Genomic DNA, 9,614 nt, shown 5'->3' with positions numbered 1-9,614 from the left:
TACTTCCGTAGTGATAACTGCCTCGGAAACCCAAGGAGGGGTCGCTATGAGTCAGGGCCGGCTCGACGGCAAATAACAACAACAACAACCAGGTAGAAGGAGCTCTGGTGGTGTAGTACCTAAGGCATTTGATGGCTAACCAGAAGGCTGGTGGTTCAAAACCACCAACCATTCCTCAGAAGAAAGATTGGGCAATCTACTTCCATAGGGATACCGCCTCAGAAACCCGAGGAAGGGTCGCTACGAGTCAGATCCGATTTGACGGCAGTGAGTTTGGTTTTTGAGTTTTAACCAGGTAGAAAGGAGCTCTGGTGGTGCAGTGGTTAAAGCATTTGGCTGCTAACCAAAAGGTCAGCAGTCACATCAACCAGCCACTCCGCAGGAGAAAGATGTGGAAGTATGCTTCTGTAAAGATTTACAGCCTTGGAAACCCTATGAGGTATTTCTACTCTGTCCAGTAAGTCAGAATCCACTGGATGGCAGTGGGTTGTCTTTTTTTTTAACCCAGGCAGATGAATATTACCTTTTGACTATTCCTTTCTGATCAGCCCAGCTCAGCTGTGCATACTAACTGTACAGTACTGGGAGCTTCCTTGAAATTAAGACATAAGGGAAATCTGACAAATTTTAAAGCCCTCATTCAAAAAAGACACCTACTATCCCTTAGTGGGTTTAACTCCTGGAACAGCAATCTAAAAATGTTATATAGGAACAATGTTATATAGTAGACAATATGTGATATAGTAGACAATGTTCTATCATTTTATCACAAATGCAGAGATGACTCCCATATGGTATGTTTCACAGGGAGCTTCAATAAAAGCTTAGGTTTTAACTTCATAGCCCAGTTCAGCAAAGGCAAAGCTAAAGCAGACACTTTGATTAGTCTGAGAGACACTTTAGTCACTAGGTTAGACCTGGGTGATAGCCAGTTCTCCTCAGATAACACATCAAAAACACTCTCTGCAGTGGTCACATTTTGGGTGTCTGCTCTGTTCACCTGATTCCCCTCATTTCAGATATAACTCTCATCCAAAGGATTTGGCATCTGTGGCTGTAGTGCCTGCTGTACCAATCCCATGGCCATGAGGACTAGCCCCGGGGAAAGACACCCAACCCAAGATGGTCCCAGCTATCCACAGGGCTCATTCTCTCACTTCTTTCAGATCTTTACTCAAATATCACTGCCTCAGTTACACCCCTGGCCACTCAGCTAATATTTCAATCTCACCTTCACCCTGCCACTTTCTATCCCCCTACCTTGCTTTCAAGGAGCTCTGGTGGTATAGCAGTTACCACATCCAGCTAGAAAGATGAGGCAATCTGCTTCCATAAAGATTTATAGCCTTGGAAATCCTATGGGGGCAGTTCTACTCTGCCCTATAGGGTCACGATGACTCAGAATCCACTTCAGGGCAGTGAGTTTGTTTGGTGTTCCTGTTTTCATTTTTATTTCTTCTCCTTAGCACTTAACCACATTATAACCTTCTACATATTGTACTTTTTTACCTTATTTCTCAGTCCCACTACAATGTAAGCTCCTTGAGAACAAGGATTTTTACTGTTGTTCACTGTTATATCCCTGCTGCCTAGAACAGTGCCCTGCAAACAGTAGGAATATAATATTTGAATGAATCATAGAATTTTGAGAATAATGCTATGGTCAGATTTACATTTTAAAAAGATAACTCTCCCCAGGTTTAGACTGAAGAGGATGGGCAAGGGCAGAAGCAGGGAGACCAATTAGAAGCAACTATAGTAATCAAGGACCATAATGTACAGCCATGTGGGTTGTGCACTGCACAACTCCTGTGAAATGTGAAAAGGTGCTCACTCAAGACATATAAAAGAGCTCTTCTGGTGGTGCAGTGGCTAAAGCACTTGGCTGTTAACTGAAAAGTCAGTGGTTCAAATCTACCAGCCACTCTGTGGGAGAAAGATGTGGCAGTCTGCTTCCTAAAGATTAAATCCTATGGGGTAGTTCTACTATAGGCTCGACTCAACTAGATGGCAATCAGTTTGATTTTGGAGATGTATAGAAAGACTGCCAGCCCTAGTGGAAACTGTGGAGGTGATTTGAAGCTGCTAGATTCTGGCTATGTTTTGAAAGTAGAGCCCATAAACTGAACGTGGGGTGTCACAGAAGGAAAAAAATCAATATTTCCAAGATTTTTGGCTTAGACATAAAAAATGACATTTTAGTATAAATGAAAAATTAAGAAGCCATCCTATTACTAAGTGGTTAAACAAAGAAATCCCATTGCCGATTAACTCACAAAGACCCTGTTCAAACCAGAGTACAGTACCCAAGCTGGGCTTTCTGGTCCTCACCTAACCCCTCCAAATCTTTTATCTCCCTTTATCATGTCATTTGTTATACTCTCTCTAAACAAGGACTCTACTTTCAACTTCTGTGCCTTCTTCATCCTATACCAAATCTGACTTCATCTATGCAAGTCCTGCCTGCTTCAGATAACACCTCCTCCAGGATTCTTGCCAAATCCTTTAAGTCAAAATCAATCTCTCGCCACATTCGCATGTCACTCTTTCCTTGTGTACTGCCATAATATAATAGCATTTACCTAATCAAGGTAGTGTTAAAAGGCACATCTAACTAATCGCAGCCATCTGCACAGTAAGTGCCCCTCAAGCAGGATCTATGTGTTGGATCATTCACTTCTGGCTCTTCCAAAATATCGACTCTGGTGTCTGACAGAAAGCAGACACTCTAAAATTGTGTATAAAGGGAATATAAATTTCAAAGGTCAGCTCCAACGCCCGCCAAGGGTAGTATGTGTCCTCTTCAGGGCCGAGCTCCAATGCCCTAGTAGAAAGAAGGGCATCTGTTGCGTCACATAGGATCCTGGCAGCAGGAGGTCTGCAGGTTCTCGAAATATGCGCCTTCGCAACCCCTCAAAGTGTTAACGGCAGGATTAGACTATGACTCTGCATCAGCTGACAAAGGGCAGACTTAGCTGGCTCGCTAGGAAAAAAAAGCGTAGAGCTCAACGCTGGGCCTACTGCCAAACCTTCCAGCGGCACTGCACCATTAGGACGCGGCCGCGAGCAGGACTCGCTCCCAAGGTGCGCAGGGACCTGACCCTCAGCTGCGCTGAGGCCTATGCTGTTTCAGGCACGCTGCAACGAGCAAAAAGAGCCGGCGGACCCCCGAAAGGCGCAGGCGCCACCTTGCTCGGCGCCTCAGCCAACCCCAAGCTGTAGACGGAGCAGCCAATCACAGAGCCGTAATTCCATTCTAAGGCCCCGAGGGCGACGAGCCAGCGGGGCTCAGCCCAACCCGCGCTGCCATTGGCTGAGGCAGTACCGCCCAGACAAGGCCCCACTGTACTCTCACCCGTGCGAAGTGCTGCGGTCGGCCTTCCCAGTTTGGTACCCTCTACCAACTCAGCATCCCCAGTGTGCCCTCGCGGTTTCTCCACCTTGCTCCTATCTCCTCCTTCCCCGGCCTTCGCGGCCTATCCGCTTCTCCAGCAGCCGTCCGCGTGGCTTGTGCGCAGGCAGTTAGACCGGCGGTCTAACGGCGGTCCACGCACGCTTCCCGAGAGCGCAGCGAGCAGGAAGGAGGTGCGTCCCAAAGCTCAGAGAACAAGTGCCTCGGGGAGGATGTGGGAAGGAGTAGATCGGCAGAATGCGGGAGATGTGGTCGAGAAGGGAGCAGTGCCTAGAATCCGAGGCTGGAAGGCAGGATGACTGGCTTTAATCCTGGCACAGCTGACTTGGAACCTTGGGCCAGTTCCTTCCTTTCTTGGAACTTAGATCCCCTTCTGTAAAATGCAGCGGCGGGAAAGGAAGAGTCCAGAGAGGTTTACCTAGTAGTTGCGGAGCCACGTGTTCTACCTGGGCCGCCTCCGGCCAAGAACATTTTTCTAAATAGGAAAAGCCGGACTCGGCTTCTGGGCACGGACAGAGGGGCCGGGAGGGCGGCGGGTGAGGATCACCTGGGGTTAGGACGGGTCTGGGCGAGATAGTGCCAATCGTCCCACCCTTGCGCCGTTGGGGCCGCAAGGCCTGACCTTAGGGCGTGACGCCTCCTTCCCCATCCCCGCGACCTGGCTAAGGGCCTCACCAAGCCACACCAAACCGAGCAGAGGCGCGGGCACTCCTGCCGAAGCTACAGATCTGCGGCACCCTCCTCTTACCCAAACGAAAGAGGCCGGGGGCTCCGGCTGCAGGGAGCTGGGCTGATGCGCTCGCCTTGCTCTGAGCGGTGCAGGTACAGGGTTCCTGGTCTGGAGACCGAGTGGGGACGCTGCCACCGCTTCCTTCTATAAGCCCCTCTGCCGGTTCCCACTCCCGAGGCTTCCGGGCTGTGCTCCGGGTCTGTGCTGAGACACCTAGGGTGCGCGCGTTGGGGCTGCACTGGGCGGAGTCGAGCACCGCCGGGGCGGAGAGTGCTTCTGCACCTCCTGCTGGTCCCTCGGTCGCCGGGCCAGGCGCACCTCCGGCTGAGGGGTGCTCTGAAACCCGAGGCGCCCAACCTGGGATTAATCCCCTCTTGCTTAAATTTCCTCTACCGCCATCCCAGTCCTGGCGCGGGTGGGACTAGGTCTCCACCCCGAGCCTGCTGGCGGGAAGGAGAAAGTGGCACTCCAGGAAATGAGAAGGCTCACCTCCTTCCTAGTCCTGTGTGTTTGCTGTCGTTAGAGCTTATCCGGGTTTGTTGGGTTTGTTTTATTTAATTTTTCTGATAAAATAATTTTTTTTTTGAGGATTTCTCAGAAGGGTCTTTTAAAAATAATTGAAGAATTGAAGAAGAGGAGCAAAGTAGGAGGTCTCACACTGCCAGATCTCAAAACCTGTTATATAGACACATAGACCAATGGAATAGAATTGAGAACCCAGAAATAGATCCATGAACCTATGGTCAGCTGATCTTTGACAAAGGGCTGGAATTCATTAAATGGGGAAGAGAAAGTCTGTTTAATAAATGGTGCTGGCAAAACTGAATATCCATTTGCAGAAAAATGAAACAAGATCTGTACTCACACCATACACAAAAACTACCTCTAGATAGAGTTCCTCAAGGAAAAACTAGGGACAAATTTAGGGGTCCTAATATATGGCATAAATAGATTATCAAGCATAACCCAAAATGCACAAACAGCAGAAGAGAAACTAAATGAATGGGACCTTCTAAAAATTAAATTTGTATGTGCTTCCAAAGACTTCTCTGAAAGAGTCAAAAGAGAACAGATTGGAAAAAAATATTTGGTAATGACGTATCTGACAAGGGACTTATCTCTAGAATTTATAGAAAACTCCAACGCCTCAATAACAAAAAGAAATAATCCAATTAAAAAATGGGCAGAAGACACCAAGGAGGATATGCAGGTGGCCAACAAACAAGAAGAAATGCTCACGATGATTAGCCATTGTTTTTGTTGTTATATGCCATCAAGTCGGACCCGACTCATAGTGACCCCTCCTTGGTTTCCCAGGCAGTATCACTACGGAAGTAGATTGCCCCATCTTCCTTCCGAGGACTGGCTGGTGGGTTTGAACCACCAGCCTTCTAGTTAGCATTCAAGTGCCTTAGGCACTATGCTACCAGAGCTCCTTATTACCCATTAGAGAGATGCAAATCAAAATAATGAGATAACCATCTTGCTCCAGCACTAGTAGCAAAGGTCGACAAGACAGAAAATAACAAATGCTGGTGAGGATGTGGAGAGACTGGGACTCTCATACACTGCTGGTGGGGCTGTAAAATGGTACAACCACTGTGGAAAGCAGTGTGACGATTCCTTAAAAAGCTGGAATTAGAAATACCATTTGACCCAGACATTCCATTACTAGGTATATATCCTAAAGAAGTGAGAGCCATGACAAGAACAGACATATGCACACCCATGTTACAATAGCCAAAAGATGGAAACAACCTAGGTGTCCATCAACTGAAGAATGGATAACCAAACTATGGTACATACACACAATAGAATACAATGCAACCCTAAACAATAACATAGAATCTGCAAAACACTGCATAACATGGATGAACTTGGAGGACATTATGCTGAGTGAAATAAGTCAATCACAGAAGGAAAAATATTGTATTAGTCTGTTATTGTAAAAGTCAAGGAAAGGTTTATCTATGGAAGGAAATTTTCTTTGTTGGTTACCAGGGGTGAGAGGGGAGGGGAGACAACACTGTTAGATAGCTAGAAATAAGTATTGATTTGGGTGAAGAGAAGGGCAATGTACCAAATGTCAGTGATCAACATGGTGGCATTGAGGAAGAGAAAGACAGAGAGAGTTACATGGGAGGTACAGACAACAAAGATAAACCCTTTTGCACATATACTACTGCATTGTCAGTGAAGGCAAACAAGGGTATACAGGTGGATAGATGGGTGGACAGGCTGAACTATTAGGTATGTCTATGAAGCAGGGAGTGTATAGGGTTGGGAGACAATGGCCCTATAAGTATTTGTATGCTCTGAATTCCCAGGTGTATAATAGAGCTGACAAGGGACAAGGTTGTGGTCACTTCTTAGTCACAGCCAGCTACCCAGAGGGACCGAGAAGTTGAACCTGTGGGCTTGGGACCATAGTCACAGGGGACATCACGCTCAATCGGCATAACATGCTACATAACATATTGTTCCATCTCCTACTTTGGCGAGTAGCAACTGGGATCTTAAAAGCTTGCAAGCAGCCATCTAGATGCAACAATGGGTCTCTCCTCGTCCAGAGCAAAGAAGAATGAAGAAAACCGAAGATTCATGGAAACAATTAGTCCTAATGACTGGTACACCATGGGATCCACAGCCTATGAGACCAGAAGAACTAGATGGTGCCCGGCTACCACTGTCAACCACTTAGAAGGGGATCTATGTAGGAGATCCTGGATAGAGAGGGAGAACAATGTGGAACAAAACTCAAAATAATTTGGAAAAAAAGGGGGGTGCATGTTTGCTGGTCTGATAGAGCCTGGTGGAACCACTGAGACTATGGCCCCTAGTTGCCCTTCAGGTCTGGAGTTGAACCCACTCCTGTGGCTTACAGCCAAACAAAAGATAGACATATAAGTTGAACACTACCTGAGGTAGATAAACTCCTTGGAAAGAAAAATCATGGGAGAAAGAAGGGCTGTTTATGCACAGGGAGACAGCTCAGGGGGTAGGAGTGAGTGCATGGAGGGAACTATCGGGAGGAAGTGGGAGGGGAGCTGTTGCCTTGCGGTGAATTGTGGTCAATGTCATGAGACAAAGTGTATGTGAGCTGCTGTATGGAAAGTGAATTTGCTCTGTAAACTTTTACCCAAATCACAATAAAATAAATAATAATAATAATTGAAGAATATCACATCTCAGAGTTTCAATAAAAGGACATCAAAGATCACTGGGCCATAGAACAGGCTGCCCCCAATGCCCCCCATTTCTGGATGAGAAACAGACTAAGGAGAGAAGGAAAATATCATGGCAATTAAGTGGCAGAGCTGTATGTTTAGGGCAAATTAGAGGAAAATCGGAGGGAAGTACTGGCCTGGTGGCACTTTAAAGAAACCTATCAACTCCATAGCAGGAGTTTCTTGATGGCTGAGGCAGGGTCTTCCTTCCACATCCCCAGCTTCTGGCACATACAAGCCTCATTACCTGTGAAGGAAGAACCTTGAAGACTAGGAGCTTCAAGAAGGGAGGATGCACTTTTGGGTCTCTGTACTCAATTCAAGCCCAGAGTACTTGCTGCAGTGATGTGCTTCAGGAAAATCCCTGGGTTCATCATGTCACAGCCATGATGATAAATCACTATGCTAAATTCCCAGGTTACACTTTGAGGGTTATTCATTGCTAGCAAAACAAACAATAAGTTAAAGGAAGAATTCATCTTTCCGCTTAAGTGGTTCCTGACTTTGGACTGAGAATGAAATGGAAACATGATTCTTTTTATGGAAGACACAGAAGGGACATATAACCTGTTTGAGGTTATATCAGACACTTTTTGTAGCTGACCTCACATCTTCCTAGCCCACCTTTTTACTTCAGCTTTTCTGTGGCAACCAGCTGCTTACAGATGGAACCTGATAGCACCTTGCCTCTGCTGCACCTATTATCTCCTTTCCCCTGAGCTTCTCTGACTTGCAGCTTAGGACCCCTGCAGAAACCCACTGCCCATTCTGGCACATGCATAAACTGGAAAGTGCAAACTTTGGCCAGTGTCAAACTGGAGCTGGTGGAGAAATGGCTGCAGCACAACCAAGAGACTAGAGGAAGATGGGGCAGGAGGTGATCCAAGGACAGAGAGAGCTGAGTGCCTTTGGGCCAAAGCTTACTGACACTTCACAGCAATTACCTGGCACTTATTGGTAGAGCTCTCTGGTAGCATAGTGGCTAAAGCACTTGACTGCTAACCAGAAGGCTGGCGGTTCAAACCCACCAGCCACTCCTCGGAAGGAAGGTTGGGCAATCCTACTTCCGTAGTGATACTGCCTCGGAAACCCAAGGAGGGGTCGCTATGAGTCGGGGCAAACTCGACGGCAAATAACAACAGCAACAAATTGGTAGAGCTAAAGAGCTTTATAGCATTTGCTGAAGCAGAGCAGAGGCTATTGTAGGCCCAAGGAACCAAGAAGCAGAAGCTGAAGAGACAAGGAACATGAGGAACAGAGCTGCCTTAGTCTCAAAGGGTAGAACCCCAATCTCTGGGGTCTCAAAGGGTAGAACAATGTCCTGCTGGCTTTCAAAAGGTGAGGCTGTGGCCTTCTAGGCTTCAAAGAATCACATCTCCCCCTGCTTGGTTCCAGAGTATGAGGCTGTTGTTCACAAGTGCCAGGAGGATGGGACCTTACTGGATGCCCAAAACTGAGGACGTGGAGCTTCCATGCCCAAAAGGCAGAAGAACAGGGCATGCAGTGAGGAGGGGCTGTGGTTGCCACTCCCCTGGACTAGTAGAATGGGACCGCCCAAAGCCCAGGGAGCAGAGTTGCTGTCCCAGTGAGTCTGGAAGGTGAAGCTGAAACCTATTTCCCAGTTACCCTTCCCTCTCATCAAACTCACTGCTACTGAGTTGATTCTGATGCATAGTAACTCCCATTGGGTTTCAAAGGCTGCAAATCTTTACAGAAGCAGACTGCCTCATCTTTCTTCCATGGAGCAGCTAGTGGGTTTGAACCACCAATCTTTTGGTTAGCAGTCAAATGACTTAACCACTATATCATCAGAACTCCTTGCCCTTTCTTCTAAAACCAAAAACACCAAATTCACTGCCTTTAAGTCGGATCTGACTCAGCGATCTGCCCAACCTTCCTTCCAAGGAGTGGCTGGTGGGTTTGAACTGCAGTCTTCTGGTTAGGAGCAAAATAAATGCCTTAGGCACTATGCCAGATCCCTAATAAACTATCAGAGACTTCCAGAAGAAAGGGCCAGTTGAAGGGCTGGAACTAGATAAGACTCCAACAAAGTCATTCTCAGCCCCAGCTTAAAAACCTCTCCCATCCTTCTAAGTCCAGCTGGTAACTTTGGAACTAGAGAAACTCAGCTCAGGTAGACTAGGTTAAATGAAACAGCACAGGAACCAGGTCATTTCCAACACAGCCTGGCCAAGATACTGTCTACCCCTTTCCCACCCCTACCCTCAAGACAGCTCTGCTCTTT

Source organism: Orycteropus afer, unplaced genomic scaffold, assembly GCF_000298275.1.
Source record: "Orycteropus afer afer isolate SDZICR_OR568_19922 unplaced genomic scaffold, OryAfe1.0 scaffold00198, whole genome shotgun sequence".
NCBI classification, from domain to species: Eukaryota; Metazoa; Chordata; class Mammalia; order Tubulidentata; family Orycteropodidae; genus Orycteropus; species Orycteropus afer.
This window is presented reverse-complemented; position numbering follows the sequence as displayed.